Source organism: Zootoca vivipara, chromosome 17 (assembly GCF_963506605.1).
Source record: "Zootoca vivipara chromosome 17, rZooViv1.1, whole genome shotgun sequence".
In the NCBI taxonomy this organism is placed as follows: Eukaryota; Metazoa; Chordata; class Lepidosauria; order Squamata; family Lacertidae; genus Zootoca; species Zootoca vivipara.
In genome coordinates, this window is record NC_083292.1 from 1030192 (window position 1) to 1057931 (window position 27740).

Consider the following 27740-nt stretch of genomic DNA (forward strand, 5'->3'; position numbering starts at 1 on the left):
CGAAGCTACGAACATGAGTCTGACCAAACTGCAGGAGGCAGGGCAAGACAGGAGTGCCTGGCGTGGTCTGGTCCATGGGGTCACAAAGAGTCGGACACAACTAAACAACAACAACATTCCATAATAATCATTTTATTATTTATACCCCCCACACACATCTTACTGGGTTACCCCAGCTACTCTGGGTAGCTTCCAACATATATAATAACTTAACAACAACAACAACAACAACAACAACAACAACTTGCCTAGATAGGGTTGCCTTCAGATGGCTTGGTAGTTGGATAACCCTCCAACTTTTCTCCAATGAAAATAGGGACAGCCTAAGGGAAAGTGGGGCATTCCAGGATCAAATCAGAAACCAGGACGGCTTCTTTAAATCAGGGATTCCCTGGAAAATAGGGACACTTGGAGGATCTGCCATCACCACCCCTGACCACTCGGCCAGGCTGGCAGATAGGATTTGGAGTCCTATAGCGATGGTGGGAGTGGGCCATTTAAGGCCTGCTGGGAGAGAGAGAGAAAATTGGCACCGTCCAGGCTGCCTGCCCCCCTGGGTGCCACCCCTGCCAAGGAGCAGTAAGAAGCAGAAGTGAGAACCCTGAGTGGGCCTTGGCAGTTTAGGGCCAAAGTCCTTCCTACTTCCCCCAACCCATTTACCGCTTCTCCTCCTCTTAAAGACCAACAGAAGCACCATCAACTTCAGTGCCCCTGAAGTGCCACACAGAGTGCCATTCCCCGAGCTCTGGGTGACCATGACCCATCTCCGCAGGCTGGGAGGAGGGCTCAGGTCTTCCTCCCAGGGCACTAGAGGGGGTCCACACAAATTAGCCTGCCCTGCATGGCGCAAACGTGGCGGGAAGAGCAGCTAGGAGCAATGAAGGCACAGGGCTCAGCTGCCTTGCTGCAGCCTCCCCTTTCCCTGGGGCCCCATCGCAATGGAGACATCTGCATAGAGTAAACATTGAAATTATATAATTAGCTCCTTGGAGGGAAAAGATTCTGAATTTATGGGAGCTTCAAATCAAGGGAAGCAGTGAGAGGGGGAGCGCTGTAGCTCTCCCTGACATCTTCCTGAGGCACCAAGCAGGAGAAGCAAATTGCTGTCAGGGGGAAGTCTTGGCTCGGCTCCTTGCAAGGCTGGGGTGTTGTTTGTTGTTGTTGATGATGATGATATTGTTGTTGTATCTGGCAGGGCACAGGTGACTAGCAAGGCCACTTGTCTGAGGGGGCGCTGCTGTTTGTCCCCTGGGGCCCTTTTGGTCTCTCCATGTCTCCAAGAGTCACCCAAACGAACTACGGTTGGAGAAGAGGCTGCCTGCCAGTGCTCTTCTTTCAGGAGAGCCCGGGGAACATCCTGCAGGCAGGCAGGCAGCCTTGGGGACCAACCATTCCCAGGTAAAGTGGAGACTTTGGAACCAAAGCGCTTAGGGCAGTATTGTAAGATGGCAGCAGTCACAATGTCCCCATAAGAAGAGGAGATGAGCCTGCTCACAGCTTCCAAAAGGGGCTGGAGAGGCACCTTCCAGGCAGGGCATGAAGGCAACTCCCACTCTAACCCATTGCAGTTGGCCTCTGGCAGGTGCTACTCAAAGGAGCTGCTGCTCAAAGGAGGTCCACCACCTGCCGCTGAAACTGAAGGCTCCAGAAAGAGCAGCCCAGAAGGAGAGGACCAGTGGCAGGGAGTTCCACGCATTGTGTAATCTCATTGAATGGTGAGGTCTATTACTAGGGGAGAGGGAGAGAAGGTTCTCTCTGTGTACTTTCTTCACATGGTCGTCGTGGTTTCCTTCCTCCAAGGAGCTCAAGGTGGTGGCAGACATGGTTATCCCCCTCCTTGCTTGATCCTCGCAACAGCCCTGTGAGGCAGGATTGGCTGAGAGGCAGTCACTGGCCCAAGGCCACCCAGCAAGCTTCGTGGCTGAGGGGGAATTTTGAACTTGGCTCTCCCAGCTCTGCACTTGACCTGCCCCAGCCCTTGTGTCTTCACAAAATAACAGTGATCTCATTGTGGGAGTTTACTATAGACCCCCCAAGCCAAACTGAGGACACAGACAATGCCTTCCTGGAACAGATGACCAGGAATTCAAAAGGAGGTGAGATAGTAGTAATGGGGGATTTCAACTATCCTGATATTTGTTGGATGTCAAACTCAGCCAAGAGCATAAGGTCAAACAGATTCCTCACTGGCCTTGCAGACAATTTCATTGTCCAGAAAGTGGGAGAAGCAACAAGAGGATCAGCCATTTTAGATCTGATCCTAACCAATAGTGATGACCTGGTTAGTGGGGTAGAAGTGGCAGGATCATTAGGTGGGAGTGATCATGCTCTTCTGGAGTTTATTGTTCAGCGGAAAGGAGCAACCAAGCATACTAAGACTCAAATCCTAGACTTTAAGAAAGCCGACTTCAGAAAACTTAGGGAAACGCTGGGTGAGATCCCATGGACAGAAATACTAAAAGGGAAGGGAGTTCATGATGGTTGGGAGTTTGTTAAAAGAGAGATATTAAAAGCACAACTTCAGGCAATACCAATGAGACGGAAACATGGAAGGTGCCTAAAGAAGCCAAGGTGGCTATCTAAAGAACTTTTAACTGAGTTAAGATTTAAAAGGGATATGTACAAAAAATGGAAAGGGGGGGAAATCACCAGAGAGGAATTCAAACATATAGCCAGCACGTGTAGAGACAAAATCAGAAAAGCTAAAGCACAGAATGAACTCAGGCTCGCCAGAGAGGTTAAAAGCAACAAAAAGGGCTTTTATGGGTATGTTCGTAGCAAAAGGAAGAACAAGGAAACAGTGGGGTCACTTAGAGGAGAAGATGGTGAAATGCAAACAGGGGACAGAGAAAGGGCAGAACTCCTCAATGCCTTCTTTGCCTCAGTCTTCTCCAAAAAAGAAAACAATGCCCGACCTGAAGAACATGGAGCAGATGATTCAGCAGGGGAAACACAGCCCAGAATAAGTAAGGAGGTAGTACAAGAATACTTTGCTAGTTTTGATGTATTCAAGTCTCCAGGGCCAGATGAACTACATCCAAGAGTATTAAAAGAACTGGCAGAGGTGATTTCAGAACCACTGGCAGTAATCTTTGAGAATTCCTGGAGAACAGGCAAAGTCCCAGCAGACTGGAGGAGGGCAAATGTTGTCCCTATTTTCAAAAAGGGGAAAAGAGAGGAACCAAACAATTACCGCCCAGTCAGCCTGACATCAATACCAGGAAAGATTCTAGAGCAGATCATTAAGCAAACGGTCTGTGAGCACCTAGAAAGGAACACTGTGATCACTAAAAGTCAGCATGGGTTTCTGAAAAATAAGTCATGTCAGACTAATCTGATCTCATTTTTTGACAGAATTACAAGCCTGGTAGATGAAGGGAACGCTGTGGATGTAGCCTACCTTGATTTCAGCAAGGCCTTTGACAAGGTGCCCCATGATATTCTTGTAAAGAAGCTGGTAAAATGTGGGCTAGACAATGCTACCATTCAGTGGATTTGTAACTGGCTTACTGACCGAACCCAAAGGGTGCTCATCAATGGCTCCTCCTCATCCTGGAGAGTAGTGACTAGTGGGGTGCCACAGGGTTCTGTCTTGGGCCCAGTCTTATTCAACATCTTTATCAATCACTTGGATGATGGGCTTGAGGGCATCCTGAGCAAGTTTGCAGATGACACCAAATTGGGAGGGGTGGCTAATACCCCAGAGGATAGGATCACACTTCAGAATGACCTTAACAGATTAGACAAGTGGGCCAAAGCAAACAAGATGAATTTTAACAAGGAGAAATGTAAGGTACTACACTTGGGCAAAAAAAAAAATGAAAGGCACAAATACAGGATGGGTGACACCTGGCTTGAGAGCAGTACATGTGAAAAGGACCTAGGAGTCTTGGTAGACCACAGACTTGACATGAGTCAGCAGTGTGATGCAGCAGCTAAAAAAGCCAATGCAATTCTGGGCTGCATCAATAGGAGTATAGCATCTAGATCTAGGGAAGTAATAGTACCACTGTATTCTGCTCTGGTCAGACCTCACCTGGAGTACTGTGTCCAGTTCTGGGCACCACAGTTCAAGAAGGATACTGACAAGCTGGAACGTGTCCAGAAGAGGGCAACCAAAATGGTCAAAGGCCTGGAAACGATGCCTTATGAGGAACGGCTTAGGGAGCTGGGTATGTTTAGCCTGGAGAAGAGAAGGTTAAGGGGTGATATGATAGCCATGTTCAAATATATGACAGGATGTTATATGGAGGAGGGAGAAAGATTGTTTTCTGCTGCTCCAGAGAAGCGGACACGGGGCAATGGATTCAAACTTCAAGAAAAAAGATTCCACCTAAACATTAGGAAGAACTTCCTAACAGTAAGAGCTGTTCGGCAGTGGAATTTGCTACCAAGGAGTGTGGTGGAGTCTCCTTCTTTGGAGGTCTTTAAGCAGAGGCTTGACAGCCATATGTCAAGAATGCTTTGATGGTGTTTCCTGCTTGGCAGGGGGTTGGACTGGATGGCCCTTGTGGTCTCTTCCAACTCTATGATTCTATGATTCTATGATGATTTCATCTGGGCAAAGAAGGCTTCCTGCAATGTGGGAATGATAATGCCAAGCCTACTTTAAAGGGTTGTTGTATGAGTTGCAAAATACCATGAGGGACTTTGAACACTCAGCGGGTATGTCTGTATTGATGTGTAAATAAATGGAAAGCTGATCCCTTGCTCTTCTTTGGGACTCTGCTTGGCATCTGGGCACGTCAGGGCTTTGCAAACACTCTCCATCAGGTTCAGGGGCTCGCAGCTGCTAAAAGCCCCACCTTCCCCCCCCCCTGCTCCCACACTCGTCTCCAGGGGTCTTATCGGGATGATTCTGCCGTGGTGACGGGGGATTATTAATAATTGTCTCTAGTTTGAGCAGAGGCCATGGAAGCAGGTTTGAGGGCTAAATCCTCATGAGCCCCCGCCTCCAATTCAATTATGGTCAGCCTCCCACTAACTAAAATGACAGCCACAACGTTGGATTATAAATGAGATTCTGCTCCGTTAAACTCTCCCACCCACCCTTCTGCCACACACAAAACAATCCCAGTCTAAATTGAATAGCCAGTTAAATTCCAATAGATACCCCCCCTTTATTCTAGCAGTGTTATTGTTTGTGCTAAAGCAGCTCTATTCTGTCTGGACTGGTGGCGGCTTGGCAGCATTTGACCTTGGGTTACCACAGTAACCTTAAGTGCAGAATAATATACTTCCAGTCACTCTCTGGTGCTCAGGGGAATACTTTAAGGCCCTCCAGCAAAGTGAATATTTTTATGCAGGCTATAATTTCTTTTAAGACCTTCACAGACAGTGAGTGAGGCAGACTTTGCGCTGCCCTTTCCTCTGCTGTGTCCTCGCGGCAGGAGGAGAGAGGGTGGGTGCCTTTGATGCAGCAGCTCCAGGGGGCTCAAGGCCCCTCCTTGTCCCTGGGCCGGAAGCACCCAAATTGGCCTCACCTTGACATGGATCCATTTCTTTATTTATATCCCACTTTTATCCTCAGGCAGCTCAAGCCTAGTTCTCCCCCTCTTCTTTAATCCCAAGAAGAACCCTGAGAGGTCGGTCATGCTGGGAGAGGCAGTGGCTGGCCCAAGGTCACCCTGCCCTCTCCCAGGTCTCCCAGGTCCTAGTCTGACACTCTAACCACTACACAGCACTGCCTCTGGAATCTCATTCTCTGGTGGCAACCTTTGGACATTACATTTCAAGAGGACTTGTGCAGTTTGTCCATGACACACCCCAGGAAGGAAGCCTTAAGTACAGGACACCACCCAAGATTAGGCTCAGAGGGCACCACCTGCTAATGCCAGGTATATTCTGGAAGTTCTCTGAGAAGGAGAAGGAGAAAAACTGGGACCTAGCAGGCTGCAGATCCTGTTACTCTGCAAATGCAAAGTACAGCTGTTTCTGGTCACAGGTCAAGAGAACACGCAGATTGTCTGGAATGCAGGTGGCAATATGGACTGGAAGCTTGAGATACCCCCCCCAAAAAAAGGTGACATCTGAGGGGGTTTTCCTGCCTGGACCCCTGCGGGAATTCAGAGGAAAGGAGCCTGGTGAAATAATGCTGGTGTGATGCTGCTGGGTCAGTCACTCTTCCCCGTTGCTAACTGAAAGACAACAAACGAGGAAACAATGTAAATGAATTGGAGTCAGTAAGCACTAGAAAAATAACAAGGCATCAGAGAGTTCTCTTTGCAAAAGATACGTGCAGGCGGGCCATGATTTCTGAATCTACAAAAGTACAAGTGTTCAGCTCCTCACTGCTTTGTCTCCACCTAGCCGAGACCAGGGAGAGACATGGGCAGTCATAGGAGCACACAGGCACTTCCAAACCAGAACCACAACTCTCCTCCTCATTAGCTGCTTCTTAGCTTGGCCAAGCTGCTGCTAACAGGAGAGGAAAGAAAGGCCTAGATCAGGCATGTCCTGCCATGGAGGCTGCATCAGCCGTCTTGGCCATTAGCAGCAGGCCTCCCTTTTCTTCCCTTTTGCAGCCAGGCTCAGGAACCCCAGGCAAAGCCTCTGCAAAACAGCCATATTCCCTTGCAATTAAAGCCTCGCAGATGGACCTTCATTCTCCATCGATGACATGCTCTCCCTCCTCCACTGTGCTCCACAGTCCTGCTGTCGTCTGCTCTCTCAGGGTTCCAGCCAGGTGTGGAAACTCAATTAAGGACGAGGCATTTCAAGCAGAATCTATCACATAGGAACTGCCCCAGGGATCTTTTGATGAAGGGCAGTATATAAATTTAATAAATAAGTAAAGATAAATAAAACCCACACTTTCCAAAACAATATGAGAACCAAAACACAGAGCCATCCTTTGAAATTTGCACTCATCCACATTTTGCGATGCAGTTCTCCAACCAACCAAGGTGCACAAAGATGCACTTATTTGGGGGAAGTGTGCATGGAAGACAAACCCTCCAAGTGCCCCTCTTTTCCAGGGACAGTCCCAGATTTACAGAGGCCATCCCAGTTTCTGATTTGGTCCTGGAATGTCCCACTTTTCCTTAGGATGTCCCAATTTTAATTGGATAAATTATGGAGAATATGGAGTTATGCGACCCCAGAGCCAAGGCAATAATTAACTATACAACCTTTAGAAGGCATCTGAAGGCAGCCATGTAGAGGGAAGTTTTTAATGTTTAATGTTTTATTATGCTTTTATATATGTTGGAACTGTAATCCCAAGAGCCCTCTGGAGAATTGGGGTTTGAGGAAGGAGGTTGGGACAGAGCGATTGTGCTGGAGTTTGGCAGAGTTTGGGGAGTTTTTGAAGGAGGGGGGTTTTTAGCCATTATTTGAGATGACACCTGAACACATGGCGTTGTCTTCTTCCTCAGGTGATGACAAACCCAAAAGGTAGTGAGTGGTGCCCACACTGGGGGATAAGTTGGAAGTACTGGACTCTTTACAGGGTGGCATGAGTGTTTGTGCTGTAGCACCCAAGTTTGGCAGGAATGAATCCAGCAGAGGTGCCACTAAGATACGCGAGAAATAAATCTGGGCATCAGTGGCAGCGAGTACACCTACAACTGCCAAGGTCCCCAGCTATGTGCTCCTGGACGAGGCCATGGTGAAGGCAAATGAGGCCCTGAACCTGTGGCTAGAGGACATGACCCGCCAGCGTATTCCCATTGATGGCAGCACCTTGTGCAAGAAGACTCTCAGGCTGCATGCACGCTTCAAGCAGCCTGCAAAGGAGTTCTGAGCCAGCTTCAAATGATGTGTCAATCTGAAGAACATTGGTGACCATGTTGAAGCTGCATCCGTGGACCAGGAGGCTGCCCAAGCATGCCCTGACCAGCTGAGGAGACACCAAGTGCGCCCTGACCAGTGGAAGAGACAAAAGTGCCAGCCGTCCATCACCATGTTCCTCAGTGAGACACCACCAGCCCCACCAAGTGCATCTTACCCACAGCCAAACACTACTGATCTACCCCCCTTGTTGTGGTTTGCAATAGATCCGCCCCTGCCACTGGGCACTTTGCAACACACTGGGGCTTGAAGGTTCAGGGCTGGCTGCAAAATATACCCCCTTCCCCTGCTTTGCCACAGATTTGCTGCTGATGGTGAGGAAAACCCAGCAATGTTCCAGGCACAGGGCAGCTCTTAAAAAGAAGACAAACCACCAGGCCAGGAAGGAAAGCAGAGCAGCTCTGTGGGTCAGGGAGATCCCGGGTCTGCCTGAATGAAGCCTCTGCCGCCTTCTCTCTTGCCCTGTGTCTACTGCTGGGCCCCCTCTCCCAAGCTGCCTCCACGCCAGCTCAGCCCAAGCTACACAAGTGTCTGGTGGCTTTGGATGGCTTCATGGAGACCAATGGAGCAGCTGGCGGAGCCCCCTGGCACACCCTAGCAGACAGCTTTGCCTGGGCTGCCTTCCCACAGACCAAGCCAAGCAGATGGGCAGTCTGACTCACAAGTCCCCGCAGGCAGCCAGCTGGCACGCTTTGGCCAATGTCTGGCACCTCTGGGCTGCCACATTGTGTTCCCCTGGGCAGGTCCTTGGCACCTTCCGCTCACTGGCAGGCTGGCTTCTTTTGGACATGCACCTGGTGCTGAAAAGTAGACAAGCCCATTGTGCTGCCAGTTGGCAGGGAGGGCCAGGCTGGCACAGCCAGGCAGGCATGGTGGCTGATTGCAGAACAGATTTCCACTCCCTTCTCCTAGTTGCCAGAGATGGAGAGGGTGGTGTGGGGATTTTCTCTTCCTCCCCCCCCCACTCAGCTGCTCCTGCCAACTCCATTCTCCCAGACCATGTGTATTTAAAAATACTTGGCTCTTTGGAAGTTGGAAGAGCCAAGAGTAGCCAGGCACTGTGAAAACCCTATAGTGGTTCAAGCATCTAGTGAGCTGGCCTAGCATGTTGGTGATCTGGGGTCAGGTCCCAATCCTCCCCCGCCCCTGTCATGACAGCCCCATAGGGCAGCCACAAACTCAGCTTCCCCACCCCCTTCCTGGCCCCCAAACCCTTCTCTGTGCCTGGTGCCTGAACTCAGAACATGAAACGACCACGTGATGAAATGACCACGGTGAACTTCCAAGAGAGGTCAGCTCTGCTCCTAACCCTTCGGGCATCAGATTAGGATTTCAGAAGGTGAGGAAACTGGGCTCCGTCAGTTTTCTGGTAGTGTATGTTTTCAAGATGGGCCCTTCATGTCATCTTAGTGATCTCATCTTGCTTTATTAGAATCATAGAATCATAGAGTTGGAAGAGACCACAAGGGTCATCCAATCCAATCCAACCCCCTGCCAAGCAGGAAACACCATCAAAGCATTCCTGACAGATGGCTGTCAAGCCTCTGCTTAAAGACCTCTAAAGAAGGAGACTCCACCACACTCCTTGGTAGCAAATTCCACTGCCGAACAGCTCTTACTGTCAGGAAGTTCTTCCTAATGTTTAGGTGGAATCTTTTGAATCCATTGAATCCATTGCTCCATGTCCGCTTCTCTGGAGCAGCAGAAAACAACCTTTCTCCCTCCTCTATATGACATCCTTTTATCTATTTGAACATGGCTATCATATCACCCCTTAACCCTCTCTTCTCCAGGCTAAACATACCCAGCTCCCTAAGCCGTTCCAGATAAGGCATTGTTTCCAGGCCTTTGACCATTTTGGTTGCCCTCCTCTGGACACGTTCCAGCTTCTCAGTATCCTTCCTGAACTGTGGTGCCCAAAACTGGACACAGTACTCCAGGTGAGGTCTGACCAGAGCAGAATACAGTGGTACTATTACTTCCCTTTATCTAGATGCTATACTCCTGTCGGCGGTTCGAATCCCCGCGATGGGGTGAGCTCCCTTTGCTTGGTCCCAGCTCCTGCCAACCTAGCAGTTCGAAAGCATGTCAAAATGCAAGTAGATGAATAGGAACCGCTACAGCGGGAAGGTAAACGGCGTTTCCATGTGCTGCTCTGGTTTGCCAGAAGCGGCTTTGTCATGCTGGCCACATGACCTGGAAGCTATACGCCGGCTCCCTCGGCCAATAATGCGAGATGAGCGCGCAACCCCAGAGTCGGTCACGACTGGACCTAATAGTCAGGGGTTCCTTTACCTTTACCTAGTACTTTACATATGTTATATGTAAACATAGTTATATGTTTGGGGGATCAGTCTGGATGATCCCTGTGGGTCCCTTCCAGTGCCCTTCCTGCCCTTGACACCTCAGCAGGACCACATGTTTTTGCAAACCTCTGTTTGGAAAATGAAAATAAATATAACCAAAACCAAAAAAAATCATTGGAGACGGAAGAAGAATAGAATGTAACTGTATCTTTGAAAAAACACAGAGAGTTAGAGAAGAGGAGGAGGAGGAGGAGGAGGAGGAGGAGGAGGAGGAGGAGGAGGAGGAGGAGGAGGAGAAGAAGAAGAAGAAGAAGAAGAAGAAGAAGAAGAAGAAGAAGAAGAAGAAGAAGAAGAAGAAGAAGAAGAAGAAGAAGAAGAGGAGGAGGAGGAGTTTGGATTTGATATCCCACTTTATCACTACCCGAAGGAGTCTCAAAGCGGCTAACATTCTCCTTTCCCTTCCTCCCCCACAACAAACACTCTGTGAGGTGAGTGGGGCTGAGAGACTTCAGAGAGAGAGAGAGGGGGGAGAGAGAGAGAGTTCACATTACAGTATATTATGCAGTCAGAGGGAGAAACCACATACAACAGTGGAATAAATAAGTTGTGATGTTGCTGCAATACCTCTCCGATCTCACAGTCCGACTTTCCTAGCTGAAGTAGAGTTCTGTTCTGCATGTCTTGCTAGCCTATGAACCCACATCCAGAGGTAGAATTTGAACCTGGCCTTCCTTCTAAGACAGGGCCTAGGTGTGGGAAGGCAGAAGAGCTCCCTGGGCTGAGAGGCATGGCAGTGAGGGGCACAGGCATCTTGGCCCAGAGACATGGGCAGCAAAAGGCAGGATGATGCCGGAGTGAGGGTCAGTGAGGTTGCTGCATCAGAATCACCTCTTCCACGGTCCTACCTTTGTGGGAAATACCTCTAATGGGATGGAGCCTGCCAGGCTTCCTTAGTGCTGCAAGTTGACTCCATGAATCAGTGCAATTACCGTAAACTTTTAAAAGCTTTAACTTCAAATTGAGAAGGTGCACCAGATAACTGGGAAGAGCCTGGACATTGTAGAGAAGTCCTTCTCTATGCATCCTTTCAGCTTTGGGCATGTGCCTGTGAGATGCAGTCAGTTGGGGAAGGAATTCTGCTCTGGGTTTTTATAAGTCTTGGAGAGGGGAGTCTCTTGGCTTCTGGCGCTCACCTTAGCAAGCCAGGCATTTTTTAAACAAAATTGTGGCTGGAGAGGCTAGCTGAGCATAGACACAATCCAGAGGCGGCTTCAGGGTCACAAAATGTGTGGGAGCAGCCGAGTACAGCATTTTCCTGTTGCCTAGAATGGACACACGGGAATGTGGCTCCAGACAGGGAGGACTTCCTGTCCTACCTGCTCTGGAGCTTCCTCTTCTTGTGTGTAGATGGTAGATGGGCATGACCCTCGCTGACCAGATCAAAGGGCTGGCCACGCAACCATCTCTCTCTTGGTCTCTTGGACTCTTGCTCTCCTGGTTCTTAGCCAGCGCATGGCTCAACCTTCACATAGGATGGACCCCACAAGCAGAAAGTCTGAGATGGAGCCCAGGCTTCTTTTCACTGTAGTCACAAGGTAAGGCCTGCCTTCGGAATTACTGCTGTGAACTGAATGTGAGTAAAACTTTATTCTTACTTTTAAAAAAGATTGTGTTGTGTTATTATTATTTTAATAGGGAAATGAAGGGGAAACATACCAGGAACAAGCCAGACTGGACAAGCCGGACTGGATTGCTTAATTAAAGGGTTCAAACGAATCATCAGGTTGCTTCCAATAATTTGCAAAGGGAATGTGCTCTGCTGTTTACTCACTAGCGTGAGTGAGGAGGGATAATATCGAGTGAGGAGGGATATATATCCTCCCCTACCAGGGCCGTCTTAAGTGTACTGGGCACCATGGCGTGATGATCCCTCCGGCGCCCCTCGTGCTCCACCGGGCAGGGCCAGGCATGCATGTAAATGAGGTGCCGCGGAGCATTGTGGGGCAGCGCTGACTGTGCTCGCTGTGACTTGAAGGAGTGTGGGCGGAAGGTATCCCAGGTCCAGGTCCAGGTTTCCCCCAATGGAGGCAGCTCTGCTGCCGCCTTGCTTCAGCCACCGCTGCCAGGAAAGGAGTGGAGCAGGAGAGGCGGAAGCGGCGGGGGCTCCGTGTGCCTCTTTGATGTGCCCCCTGCTGGGTGGGCACCCTGGTGCACTGCACCAGTCAGCCCAATAGGAAGGACTGCCCTGTCCCCTGCCTTCTTTAACATTCCCACAAAATGTGCCTAGGAAGACAAGAGCATCCAGTTTATTTCCCAGAAGTCAGAACAATCAAAGAGCTTTTCTTCTCTAAACCATGAATGACAGCTTTTCTGTTTCAAATGTTGTTTTCTTTTAGGATTCTTCCATAGCCAATATCTTCCCCACAAACCATTCCATGCCTCTGGATGCTGGTGTCTGCCATCCATCATTCCGTTTTCAAAATAGGTTGTTTATTTATTTGTTGAGTTTATTAGCCACTTCTCTTTTTAAAAAACTAAGAGATTAAATATCCATTCACACTAAAGCAAAGCTCTCTTCCTCTCCTCCACCCCACCCCTATGGCAACCTCCCTGGGTGCCCTACAACCTTCAGAGAAGGCTCTTCACACACCTCTGCCAAGGGAGGAAGCGTGACTTCTTGGTGGTGGCTCCTTCCAAATGCCCTCCCTGCAGAGGCACAGCTGGTGCGAACTTTACAATCATTTCAGCATCGAGTCAAAACTTCTCTGTTACCCCAGGTGGTTTAAAGCTGGTCATTTCAGTTTACTCTTGTTTTTGGTCTAATATGTCTTATTTATTTTAACGAAATGCAAATTCTGTGGCATGTTTAATTTTTATTTGTGTCTATTGCGTACTGCTGTCCTGGGATCTGTAAAGTTGTAGGAGAAATATGTTTTTAAATAAATGTATTTTACAGTTGGGAAATGGAGACTCCACAGGGACCCTAACAGCCTGTCTCTTGCTCTATTCTTCTGGCTTTTTGGTCTCTCTCTCCTCCTCCTCCTCCTCCTCCTCCCACACCACACTTTCTGTTTTCTTCTTCCTCTCCTCCATCCCCCAAACTCAGCAGACCCCACATCAACAACAACAAAAATCTGGATGATGCCGGCACTAATGCTCTTTTGCAGGATTTGACGCTTGACGCAGCATTCTCAAGGACGGCAAGAGCTGAACCAGAGGCATCTTCACCCGGCCTTTTCGGGGGGGCGGGGAGCAGCTAGGTGGAGAATGCTCATTTTTGTGTGTGTGTCCTGTCCCCCCCCCCTCTGGCTTCTGTTTCCACCTGTCCTTTCCCTGCTGTCTGGAGCTGGTCGGCTGGCAGTCCGTCCATGACAAGCGATGAAATATTTATCTCTCACCTCTACGCAGATCAGATCCGTTTCTCAAATCATGTATAAAACATCTGCGGGAACCACTTACTTACTTCTCATGTATTTTTTATGAGGCTGAACTGAAGTTTCAAATAGGTAAACATAAAAATATCAAGAAGTACTTTAGGAAAAAAAGTTATTTCATAAACTATCAAGAGACCAATTTAAAAAGCCTCACGGTGTCCCTCCCTCCCTCTCTTGCATGCCTAGCCCAAATTCGCACCAACGGGAAGCTATTGGCTCTTCTGCAGCCTAGCTGGGTCTCTGCTTAGAAAACAAACCCTCTCTTGCTCCATTTAACTCTCCCCCTTTCACCTTTGGGAAGGGGCCAGACTTGCGATGTGCAGCCTGCAGCCTCCCTACCCTGATTGGGACAGTCAAGGATAAAAGAAACAGATGTGTGTGTAGTGGTTTTGATATATGGGGCACAAGGAATATGTGAGTTGCTCCACCCCACTGCAAAACCCTCTTTGCTCTGGCCTAGTCCAAGCCGCTCCTCCTCAGTCCTCTTCGCCCCCTTGTGGTGATGCCTGGAATCTCCCTGGAGTGTTTGCAGGCACTAAGGATGGAGACAGCTATCCATTTGGGTTCCACACACTTCCAAAACAATTTGCATTTTTTTTAAAAAAACATACTCATGAAAATTCATCAGAATTTTCTTGTGAATTTCTCCTAATATGCATGTTTTGACTAACAAGTACATTTTTGCAAAGCCATTTCCCCTCAGATTTTTGCATGATATTCTTACCAATATATGCATTTTATGCCCACTATACTTGAGTAGATGCATTTTTGTAGACATAACTGGGCTGGAGAACTGCACTGCAAAATTATAAGAAGTGCAATCTTTGAGGCATGGGTCTGTGTTTCACTTGACAGATTGGTTTGGAAAGTGTAAGTTCACTAAGTTTGCCTTGAAGTACAAAGTGAACGGAACTCCTTCCCCATCCCAAGCTGCCACTTCCAATCCCCCCAGTTTCTGGCTGTGGTGCCTGCGTGATCTCCCTCCACCAGGACCGCAGCTGGCAAGGGCGCAGGATTCTTCCAGGAGCCTCTGTCTCCCAGGGATCCCACAGCTGATGCCTCATGGGCCGTCTTCCGCGCTGCACCCGTGTTCTAGTTATGGGTCCCCCTGAAAACAGGGCCCTCTATCCTCAGATTGATGGGTGTGATGTTCTTCCAGGTAAACATAGAAGTCACTGTGAAAGCAACAGAACGCTTTCTTTTGGAACTCAGTTGTATTCTGCTTAAATGTAGAAATGGCTAAGCTGTTTGCATAAAATATAAGATATACATTCTAGCATCATGGCATATAACATGCACAGAGAGATTGGAATGCATTGTATGGAAATGAGAGACTAGAAAGATATTAGCTTAGCCATTATGTATTTCTTCCTGCCTCCCTTCTATTCATCAGTGTATTATAATGCCTTTCTTCCCCCTTTCTGTAGTTTAATGAACAACAAATTTATTTAGTTTGTTTTTATTAAGCATCATTTTGTTCTTTGGTATGAACTAATTCAGGCCAACTAATTTAGTTGGGTGATTTTAAATTCTGGCTGAGTGATGGGAGGTGGGGTCCAAAAACATGCTCAAAGCTGCAGGTCGCAAGGCGCCATCTCAGAAGACGTCCTTCACCCTTAGGGGAAAGATGGAGCTTGTTCATGTCACCCCGTCAGGCAAGCACACTCCAAACACAAATAAGGGGTGCCCCTTTCCTTCCAAATTACTCTAGATGGACTAAGATTCCTTTCATCATGCATGGTGGCCTATTTATTTTTAATTTGAAAGCTGCTCCACATATACTGTGTTTCAGCCTCATTGCTCAACCTTAGCTTCTGTGGTGGGACAAAACTGATGTGCCAAACTACCTCTCTGTCATTATCAGAGGATGCCTTGAAAGATTTGGAAAGAAGGATGCACAGCACAGCTTTGACTGTGCATATTCGCAACATGAAGCTGGCCTCTAAAGGGTTAAAAAGCAAGGGAACATGTTAGGTGACTTAGAAAAATGGAACACCAAGGGTCCCATTGGTAACGGTTGTGAAAGTCTTGAGTTCTGAGGAATCTTTGCCAGGCATGGAGAGCTTGGGTCGTTTTGCCTTCTGTGGTAGCTTCTGGCTTGGCTCACTCACTTGAGTCATCTAACATTAGATGTTGTCCAGGCACCTGTTGCCCTTTGTTGCTTGGAGGTCAAATGCTGGGGAGGGGCATGTTGCAGGCATCTGGTCCTGCCTTTGGAAGGGGACTGTTCTAGATACCCACTTGGTCCCCCGTTCATCATGCAACCGTTTTGTTTTTTGTTTTGTTTTTTAAAAAATAATTTTTATTGGTTTTCCATAAAACAAAAACATACAAAAAACAGAAAAAAGACAAAAAAAGATTTTAAAAAGTATAAAAAAGAGAAGAGAAAAAAAGAGAGAAACATCTTATTTATATCATTTATCATAACAATGTCACTTTGGACTTCCCCGACTCCCCCCACTCTGGGTCCCTTGTATATAACCATATGAGCAATGTTCACAATTACTATCTTAAACCTTATTATGACTTACACTTAACTTTACTATTCTACTTTACACATTACAATTTTACCATTTTTACTAATCCACTATCCAAATCTAATCCTTTCCACTTTCCCATTATTTTATCTTATATTTCTTCCATTAGCTTAATATTTTTTATCAGAAATGTATTTATAATTCAAATCTTAAAATTCTATTCTCCTTTCTTGACTATCAATGTTTAGATCCATCCCCCCCTTTTGCCGGAGCCAAATTTCCCAGACATTTTAGTGAATTCCTAATGTCAAACCAGTTTCAGACCGTTTAAATCCATCCATTATAATATCCCTTTATAAATCACCCCATTCCCACCCTTTCCCACCAAAACCACCAAATTTGTTTCCACATCTTCTGTCGTCTCTTTGATACTACGCCTGTTGCCCATCCCACTTCCACTGTCTTTGCATTGTTCTTTGATTCTGTGGGTCAAAACCAGTCCTTTGCATTATCGTCCCCCCCCCTTTTTTCTATCCAGTTCACAGTACAGACCCTGGACTCCCTCCCTCACTAGGAGTCCAGCAGTATACACTGTTTCTTTTTTGAGGCCTCCTTGTATCCAACCAAAGTCCTGTTCCACATCTCTCACTTGTGGAACATTGTATCCTTCGTCTTTTTCCTCTTCTTCCAGTATTTGTGTTTGCACATCTTGCATTTCTTCTTTGTTCATTGGGGTCATTTCTTTCTCAAGTCCATTTTCTGCACTATGACAATCACTCCTTTCTCTCCACAGTTTACTAGTCTCTCTCAGCTGCTTGTTATTCTCATCCAATTCCTGTTTAATTTCCAAGAGCACCACAAAAATCCTTTGCCAAGCCAAGTCTTGTGATGATATTGTTGTGGCTACAGCCATCTTGGGTATCTCAAATTTCATATGAGTCCAGCAGATTGTACGGCCGGAAATGGCAGGGATCAAAATCCATCTCCTCTATCACCATTTTTAAGTCCAAACTGGTTGTATTCTTCCTTTAAAAACATTTTCCCCAAATAATTTCTAGAGTCTTAATCAAAAAAATTCAATACTATATAAGCAAATTCTTTATTATTACCATATTCTGAACACCATTCACTGACCCGTCCGGGAACCCGGGTCTGGCTTCCAGAGGGACTTTCTTTTAAAGATGCCACAATTTTCATCATGCAACCGTTTTGGATACTGTTGTTGGGTGTTGTAGAGTCGGAAGGTAGTGGAACAAATGGGGGGGGGAACCAGCTCAGCATTAGCAACTCTCTACACTTGTCCTCTTTCCATTTGGTTGGGTCTAGAGACTAAGTTGGTCATGACCGACCTGTCCTACTGGTTCAGGGGACTCAAGCATCAACTCCCGGCTGCTGCACTCCCACTTGCACAAAGTAAGACACCTGGGTTTTCACTCCACCACCAGCACCCCACATACTGCCTGGGGGGATTCATTCATCCACTTCTCACAGAAGAGAACCAACCCAATAGGAGGCTCCTGGATTTGCTTGTGGATAGGCCTGGCCTGAAACTCCCAGTTGGATTATGCATGCCTCCAGATTTTGCAAGGCAATTTCAATATGCAAAATCCAAGTATGTGCTCTCTCTCTCTCTCTCTCTCTCTCTCTCTCTCTCTCTCTCTCTCTCTGTGTGTGTGTGTGTGTGTGTGTGTGTGTGAGAGAGAGAGAGAGAGAGAGAGAGAGAGAGAGAGAGAGAGAGAGAGAGAGAGAAAGAGAGACAAACTGCATATTTTATGTAAGAAACTGTGTGCAAAACATGTACAACTTAAATAAGGAGTTTTCATGTACTGTATTCCTTCAAAACAGTGCAGACTGGACCTGTGACGGAGCAAAACTGAGTTAAGCTTTTCTGTCCATTTCTTGCACATACCCAAGCATCTTTTGTTCCAGAGGATCCCCCTCACTCCTCAAGAGTAGCCTTTGGAAGGCTTTGGAAGGGGGCAAGGAACTTGGGGTGGGGTGGGGAGAGACAATGGCAACTGGGTATTCTGACATGTCCTACAGTAAACCCACCTCAGGAACAACCCTCAGTCCAGTCCCAACTCTGACTTTAGTCTGATTAATGCAGCTTGGAAACTATGGACCTAAAAAGATGGTCCTTGCTACTGTTTCCCACTTTGCTTTGTTTTGGGCTTTTAAAAACATGGGATTCTTCAAGCACACTGGGTTTGGCATTCTCTGGTTCTCAGACCAGAGAACGGGGAGGAGAGCAGCAGCTGAGTCCAGCACTCTCCTGCCATCAGCACCACTGCCTTCCTCACCATCTCCCTGGGGGTCTGGGCCTGGCTGCCTGACACTGTTCCCCCTCCGCAATATCTTCCTTCCTAGCGGAAGCAGGCTGCAACAGGAGAGGAGGCCCTTCCAGCGGGAGAGAAGGGTCTGCAGAAGACGCCCTTCCCACAGAGCTCAGAGCTAAGATCCAGGCAGGCAGCGAAGAGTTTCTTTATTGTAGTTCTGTAATGGTTTTAACTGGGCACTGTCTGGTTGGCTTTTGCACCAAACGGTTTTAAACCTCTCTTTCATCAGAGAATCAGAGAATCATAGAGTTGGAAGAGACCACAAGGGCCATCCAGCCCAACCCCCTGCCAAGGAGGAAACACCATCAAAGCATTCCTGACAGATGGCCTCCAAAGAAGGGGACTCCACCACACTCCTTGGCAGCAAATTCCACTGTCAAACAGCTCTTACTATCAAGGACGTTCTTCCTAATGTTTAGGTGGAATCTTCTTTCTTGTATCTTGAATCCATTGCTCCATGTTTGCTTCTCTGGAGCAGCAAAAAACAACCTTTCACCCTCTTCTATATGACATCCTTCTCTGGGCACATTCCAGCTTGTCAGTATCCTTCTTGAATTGTGGTGCCCAGAATTGGACACAGTATTCCAGGTGAAGTCTGACCAGAGCTGAATACAGTGGTACTATTACTTCCATTGATCTAAATGCTATACTCCTATTGATGCAGCCCAGAATTACATTTAGTTTTTTAGCTGCTGCAACACACTGTTGACTCATGTCAACTTTGTGGTCTACCAAGATCCTTTTCACATGTACTGCTCTCAAGCCAGGTGTCACCCATCCTGTATTTGTGCCTTTCTCTTTTTTTGCCCAAGTGTAGTACTTTACATTTCTCCCTGGTAAAATTCATCTTGTTTGCTTTGGCCCAGTTCTCTCTAATCTGTTAAGGTCATTTTGAAGTGTGATCCTGATTTTCATTGTGTCTATGGGTTTGTTCATTTTTTTGCTGCCTTTTAGTTCCTGCTGTTTTTATGATGATGTTTTAAAGTGTTGTGGTTTTTTTAAAAAAATGTTCTCTTATAGTTACCCGCATTGGGAGATTCTACATGACTTGAAAAACTGGTTCTAAATAAGCCAACAAATAGAGATGGGGCATGTGCCTGTGTGTGTGTGTGTGTGTGTGTGTGTGTGTGTGTGCGCGCGCGCGCGCACGCGGGTGAGCTTTCCTGGGAAATAATAAGCCAAAGGGACGGAGCATGTCTTTGTCAGGCTTGCTAGGATTTCTCAACTCACTCCCTCTTCAGCCGCTGGTCCCATTCCCCCTTGTAGACTCTCCTCTATAGGATAACGTGGATCCCCACCCCCTGCGAACTTCTCATTCAGATCTGACATGCAGGAGAGCTAATGGGATCTCCACACCTCAGAAGCACCTTTGGAGGGTGCTTGAAAAAGGCACCAACTCTTATTGAAATAGCAGCAGACTAAAACCCCGCAGCTAGCATAATTTAAGGGGGCTTTAATTTCCTCTCCTGCTCTTTTGAATCCTTTTCAAGAAACGCAGCTCGCCTCAGCTCTCCTTCCTTCCTTCCTTACCCTGCCAGGGCCATGTCTAGCAAGTGATACAGGCAACCTTACACAGGTGGGTTAAAAATAGAGACTATTTTGCCTCTAAGCATTATTAGTTAAATATTGTTTCCCTGGAAATGCCTTTAATTTAAGGCTAAAATGCAGAAAATTTCTTTTGGAGAGTGAACTCTTTCCTCCTCCTCCTCCTCCTCCTCCTTCCCCCTCTCTCGTTCTCTCTTGTACATGAATATTAATGTCTTTCTCAGAGAGATATTCTGAGAGAGAGAGAGAGAGAGAGAGAGAGAGAGAGAGAGAGAGAGAGAGAGAGAGAGAGAGAGAGAGAGAGAGAAGGGGGGCAACAACCAGCCCAAGAATAAATTAAGTACCTACAGATTTTTCTAATTCCTCTTTTTTTGGTGACATGCCGTCATTACATCAAATTACTGAGATGGGCTCCTGTGTGTGTGTGTGTGTGTGTGTGTGTGTGTGTGTGTGTGTGTGAAAATTATGGAATATAAAGTATATGTAAATGGCATGCGAGGCTGTGAAGAAAGGCGAGGGACTGGCGCGCAGGCATTAGGTATTCCGCAGGCGTCCTTGCGAGCCAATTAATCAAGCCGTGGCGAGGAAAGATGCAGAAGCGATGAGTTCGCCCTTCATGTTGATGAGGCCGGTCCAGGGCAAATGCTGGTGCACCTGAGCTCATAGTTAGGCATGCAGAAAGGAATCATGGGAATATCTTCACGCCTTTGTCTTTCTCATGAAGGATGGAAAATGTCAAGCTGTTTTTTGGCTGCATGTGGGAGAATGGCTAAGAATTTGCAGTCTGGCAATGCAAGCGATTAACTCTTTCCCGCCTCTCCCGTCATCTTTCGTTTGCACGCTGAGCGATCTTTTGGGGTGGGGAGCTGCTATCATTTATTATTGTTTTATTCATTTATTGCATTTCTATCCCACCTTTTCCCTCGAGGACCTTAGGGTGGCATCCATAGTTCTCCCCCTCCTCGTTCATTCAATCCCCACAACAACCCTGAGAGGCAGGTTAGGCTGTGAGAGAGTCTGTGACTGTAAACTCCGTGGCCAAGTGAGGATTTGAACCCTGGTCTTCCAGGTCCTAGAAGTCCAACCCCACACAGGCTCTCCTGCAAAGTGTGTGGTAAACATTAATCATTATGTTTGCTAACTAAGCATTGCTGTGAGCCTTGATTGTTCCCATTTTACAGATGGTAGGGGACTGGGACCCAGTGGGTGAACAGCTGTTTGGGGGAATAGCCGTCATAGCTCAGCGGCAGAGGATGTGCTTTGTGTGCAAAGGGCCAAGATTCATACCCCAGCCTGGAATCCTAGAGAGCAGCTGGGGGAAGGAACACTTGAGGGGCCCCATCACCCATGAGGGGAGAGGCCTAAACAAGGCCCAGTTGCTAACAAAGCAGCCACGAGTGCAGTAACTTGGGCTTGACTGGGTCTTCCCCAGCTCACAGAGACCCCAAATCTCCTGCATGGCTTCTGCCTCCCCTTTCAGGACAGCTGCTATCAACACCCCAAGGTCAATCAGTTTGATAGTGGGCTTTCCCCCACTCCTGCTCCCAGGGTTAATGGGGTTAAGGAGAGAGAAGTCAGGGGGGTCTCTTGCTACCCACTTCGCGATGGCACCCCAAGATCACCTTTCGTGGGCCAGCCCCATGGTATCCTCACCCCAAAGGGTTGGCTTGGTAGGGGGAGTGAATTCTCTGACACACACGCCCTGTGCCTCCCATAGGATGCCCATTCCAGGGCTAGGCAAGCTCTCAGCAGCTCTCTGTGAGTCCCACGGACAAGAAACTTTTAGCAGGCTGCAGTGACAGAGTTCCCACCTCAACCAGTTGCACTATTATTCTTATTATTTATTAAGCTTATTGGTGCCCCCCCCCAGCAATTCAAAGCAACCCACAACAATCAAACAAGTGGATGCATGCACTTAAACCAGCAGAATGCAAAACAGAGAAAAATCTAAAATGCATTTATAATTTTAAAATGCAAAAATAAAATACCGCTCAAGGAGGCCACAGATAATTAAAAGCCAAAGGCCTGGCAGAAAAGAAATGCTTTTGCCTGATCTTTGCAAGATTCCACCTGAACATTAGGAAGAACTTCCTGACAGTAAGAGCTGTTCGGCAGTGGAATTTGCTACCAAGGAGTGTGGTGGAGTCTCCTTCTTTGGAGGTCTTTAAGCGGAGGCTTGACAGCCATCTGTCAGGAATGCTTTGATGGTGTTTCCTCCTTGGCACGGGGTTGGACTGGATGGCCCTTGTGGTCTCTTCCAACTCTAGGATTCTATGATGCCTCAAGATATAAAATGATGGTGCCAGGCAACCCTCCCCAGGGAGAACATTTTGCATGTAGGGGAGCCATCATAGAAAAGGCCCTGTTCTCGTGTTTCCACCCTCCAGCCCTCTCATGGAGGGGGCACAAGGAGGAGGGCCTCAGACAGGGATTGCAGAGGCATCCCGATTCCCCCAATTTTGCCTGAAGATGCTACTGGAGACCAGACCAAACCTGGGGTCTTTTGCATGATCTGCAGCCAGAAGTGCCCAGAGGATAGGGCTGGCTAGGTAATGCAGTGGTTAGAGTGTTGGTCTAAGTCCTGGGAGAGAGTGGGGCTCAATTCCCCACTCAGCCATGAAGCTAACTGGGTGACCTTGGGCCAGATTCTGCCTCTCAGTCTTGCAGGGTTGTTGTATGGATAAGAAGATAGGGGGAAGGAGCATGTACACCACCTTGGTGGATTTATTTGTATGCATCTATACCATTTTCTCCAAGGAACTCAAGGTGGCTCTCCCTGTCCGGGTTTAATTCCCACAACATCCCTGTGAGGTAGGTTGGGCTGAGAGAGTGTGTCACACTCAAGAGACAGGGAGTGTTCAAACACATCATTCACCTCTTCATTTAGGATTCTCCGAATCCTTTCACCTCCCTCCGCCCTTCCATGATCACCATTACAATCTTTTCCCCCCAACTGCTTATCTTATTTTCTCTAATTTGTTTAAAAAAAAAAAAGTAATCCATTTTTCCATGGTTTTTCGTACATTTCAATCATTACTCAAATCCTGCCAAAGCTTTTAGTTGTTTACAGTGTTCTCTTAAATACAGTGGTACCTCTACTTATGAATTTAATGCGTTCCGAACGCACATTTGTAAGTCGAAAAAAATTGTAAGTCGAATCCCATAGGAATGCATTGGGAGAAAAAATTCGTAAGTAGAAGCAACCCTATCTAAAAATTCATAAGTAGAAAAAATCCTATCTAAACTGCATCCAAGATGGCGGATGGAGCTCCATTTGTAAGTAGAAACATTCGTAAGTAGAGGTACCACTGTACATTATACCCCCCCCCCAATTCCTTCTTAAAATTCTTCTCTTCCTGGTTTCTGTTTCTCCCAGTCAGTTTCTTCCATCACCTTCATCAGCCATTCCTCTCTGGCTGGAACTTTTGTCTCCTTTCCATCTCTGGGCCAATAGTTTCCTCGCTACTGTCGTTGTGTACATGAATAGTCGTTTCTGCTCTTTCAGAATCTCTGTACCTCAAATGCCTAACAAAAAAGCCTCACTCTTTTTCACAAATGTTAATTTAAACATTTTTTTCAACTCAGTGTAAATCATTTCCCAGAATGCTTTAGTTACCTTGCACGTCCACCACATGTGGTAGAACGTGCCTTCGTTCTCCTTACATTACACATTGGAAGCAGTTCGATACATTTTTGCTAATTTTACAGGTGTTAAAACATCATTTTCATATACCGCAGTTTTCCTTCAACGCACAGCAGGCTGTAAATTTTAAGTCTTCCCTCCATAATTTTTCCCAAGATGAAAACTGAATATTATGCCCAATGTCTTGTGCCCATTGTACCATTGTACCATTACTGATTTGACATCTTTGTCCTGAGGGTTGTGGTGGATTCTTTGCTCTGACTCGCCCCCAGGCACTGTGAAAGCAGGGCCTTGGCCACTTCTTGTGACTGGGTGGGAGAGGGGCTCATCCTGGCTCTTCACCCGAAGCCCAGCCCCGCTGCCCCCCAAACCCAGCCTGCTCTTGTTCTACACTCCCTCTGCAGCTCCAGATCGATACCAGCGCTGAGACTTCAGCTGCGTTTACCTCGTTCCGATAACAAGGACCGGGAGAGGACTATCAAGAAACACATGTAATCTGCAGCAACACCAGCCATACGGGAATCTCACTGCCGGCCTCCAATTGCGGCATAATTCATTTCGCAGTGTATGAGGAAAGTTGAGTTATTGGGACATGTGACGTTTATTTAGTTACACGTCTCCGGTGGGAGTTTTCAGGGGCCATTAATGCAGGGTATTTGCATGGCTAGTTTACATGCCTTGGCTTGTTATTGGTGTCTATATTCTTCCTGCTCCTCACTCTCCATTCCCATTCAAAGTTTGGCAGCTGAGGTGTCAGGGCTAAAAAATGGAAGGACCTCCCTCCGAAATGAAATAATTTTGTTGTTCAGTTCCGAGCGATTTTGTAATTTCATGCTTGTGTATGATAATTTTATGCTGTCCTGCTCCACGTAACTCAGTGGTGCCAAAGCCTGACAGGTGATAAATACAATCTTTTCCGCCAGGCGTGCGACAGGCCAGTGTGAGGGGGAGAGGAGGGAGAAAGGGACAATTCTGCATCTTGGTCTCAGCACCTCTGCCATGCCACCCAAGAGCCTTTTCACCCCCCATTTCATGCCTCAGAGCAGAGCAGCTTCTCCTCCTCCTCCTCCTCCTCCTCCTCCTTGCTGCAGGGCGAGGGGCAGGGGGCTGGTTGTGTGTCACCCTGGAAGCTGCCCTAAAGTGAGCACAGCTGGAACCAAGAGCCCAGATGTGGTGCAGCAGGCAGCCGGGAATGGGAAATGATAGGGATTCTGGCAGGCCTGACTTTCCCCTCCCTCTCTCTGGGCGCCATGATTTAGAGGAGCCTCTTCCTAATGGAATTCAGCAGAACTGTAACCTTTCAGAGAAATTATTTTTACAAATCTGTTAAACATTTGAAAGGCAGCACATTCCAATAAAAGGACAGGATTTCTTAACGTTTATCACCAGGCCATGGGTTTTTTAAACAGTTAAACTTCTGCAGACAATTATTTTTGTAAAAAATGTTTCTCCTCGGGACAGAGAGGAAGGGGAGAAAATGAGTTCAAAGGTGATTAACGAAATGCCGTGGGGTGGGGACATGATGGTTGCTGGCAGGATGTGAGCGAGAGGTAGAGGCAGAGGAATTAAGCAGGTGGAAATGGGAGAGGGAGGGAGAGGCCAAGCGAAGGAGCTGGGCAAACAGGATCTTTGCTGGGCGACCCTCCTCGAGAGAGGGCTTCATTTTGCTGCAGTTCTCATCTGCTTGGCAACTACAAGAGGACGCTCCCGAGGAAAGTGCAGAAAGCTGTGGCGGGGTGGGGGGGTGGCAGTGGCCTTCATTTCCAACATTTTCTCCCAGCCTTTGACCTGTGAAACCTGGAAAGAAAGGGCTCAGGGTGGGAAGCTGTGCTACTCAAGCACAAGAAGAAGCAGGAAGAGCTCTCAACTCATTACCAAGAATTTCATTGCTGAGAATATTTATACAGTAAACCATTTCAGCACAGAGTTCGGAAAGCTGCCTACCCCATAGCGAGATGTGTTTCTTTAAAAAAATCATTGTTATTTAAGAACATTTATAGATATAGCATGATAACATTGTAGAATTGTAGAGTTGGAAGGCACCCTAAAGATCATCTAGTCCAACCCCCTGCAATGCTGGAACCTGGAGCTCCCCCTTACGGAGATCAAACCTGCGACCTGGGTATTAGAAGCCCCACGCTCCAACCAACTGAACTATCTAGGCTACAAATATATATGCATGTACAGTATGCCTCTTCGCCTCTTCAGGTGCATAAAATAACAGTCATCTGCTGCCCCTCTGGTTCTGCAACAGAGTTTTGCTGTTTTTATTTTATGACTTAAATTTGTTCTTCTTTACTGGTTTTGTGTGTGCCATTTTTATAACCAGCTCTTCCTGCTGTTTAGTCGGATTCTCCTTTCTTGTAACTTGAATCTTTTTGTTCGGATCCTAGCCTCCAGAACAGGAGATAACAAGCTTGCTCCAACCACTATGTGACAGCCTTTTACATATTACAATGTCTATCTATCACATCTCCTCTGTCTCCTCTTATCCCGGCTAAACATACCATTTGCATGAAGTACATTAAGATTTCTTAAGGAGAGGTGTTGTTATGATGTTGTTGCTTTGCTGTTATTTCTTATTATTGCTACTCATTCTTGTGATGCTCTCCTTGAGTTCAGTCCACTGGGTCAGGCAGAATTGCTCCTGAATTCATTTGAGCCGAGAGAAGGCCAGAGCCATGGGTGCCGCCCCAGTCTCCAAGCAGCAAGAGACTCCAGGCACTTGCTGACTCAGGATTCGGTTAACTTGGAATGAAAGTCAATGGAGACTGTGGTATCTTTAGGATGTATGCAGGGCTTTTTTCAGCTGGAACTCACAGGAACTCAGATCCAGCCCCCTCTCATTGCCATTCTAAGGAGTTCGTGGGTGGGCCTGGCACCTCTTTTTCCAGAAAAAGAGCACGGGATTTATTTACACATACACACATATATACACAATCTTTGTGTAGGATGCAGGGTCTCACAGCCTTAACACCCCAGTAGCTCTTGCCTCCCAACTAGGGTTCCAGGAGAGCCCCAAAGTCCAGCGTAGGCTCAGCACAGAGCAAGACATCTCTCTGCATCTCCCTTTCTGCTCTCTCTCACAAAAACTCTGGCCATTGTTCCTCTACCCACCAGGTGAGAGTGGGGGGGGGTAGAAACCTTCGCCCCTGCGCCCTGTGCAGGATAACCAGTCATGCTGCCCTAAATCCACCCCTTTGTTTCTGTGGCAAGGGAGCTCACTCTTCTAAGATGCAGGTGGCAGAGATTAGCTGAGCAGCTTAGGTCATTGCCTTGAGAAAGGGACCAGTTTTGCTGGTCTTCCGGGCTCCCTTTCATACATTCCATCCTCACAGGTTTGAAAGTTTCCCCAAGGTATCATCCTGACTGACTCTCAAACTCATAACAATATTTATTCATTTTAAGCTTTAAAAAAGTCCTCACCCACCAGATGGACTGGATCATGCTCAGGATTCCTTGCTGCCATTGAACGCAAAGAGGGGAAGCCTTGATGGCATCCCCATTGCTCTGAGTGGGGGTTCTAGGGAAAAGAGATTTCTGCCTTAGCAGTCACAGGATACCACCAAGCTCCCAGGGGAACTTGCTGCATGGGGAGCTGCAAGGCTCCCCTTCCACCACTCCACCTGCTGCTGGACTTTGCTGATGTTCTTAATATTGGTCCAAGTCACCCCAGTCTCTGAGTGGTGATTGCCCAGCTTCTGTTTCCTTGGAATGAGGGTCAGTGGAGACTGTGGTGTCTTCAGGATATGTGATTTTATTTACACATATATTTACACAACCTGAGCACAGGATGGAAGGGCTCACAGCATGAACACCCCAGCAGACCTCGCTTCTGTATACCTGTAAGTCACAGCTTTGAATCCAGCACAGAACAAGCAGGTCTTTGTGTCTACATCTTCTAGCCTGCTTCCAGCTTAGCTCACCCTAGCAGCTCAGTGAGGGAGCTGGAGGAAAGGCCCAGGCATTTGTTCTAGGGCACAGAGCAATTTCTTGAGGTGCTTAACTAGTCAGCCAATGCCATTGCCTAGACAAAGAGGCTGGTTGGGCAAACTTTTTCTCACAGATACAGGAACCCAAGAATGGGAAAGAAATCGGGGAATCACCCAGGTTGGTGTCCCAAAACATACAATATCATTGGGCCAGTTAAGAGGCTGGCATAATGTTATGCCAACAATAAAGCTGGCATAAAGTATACCAACTCACAC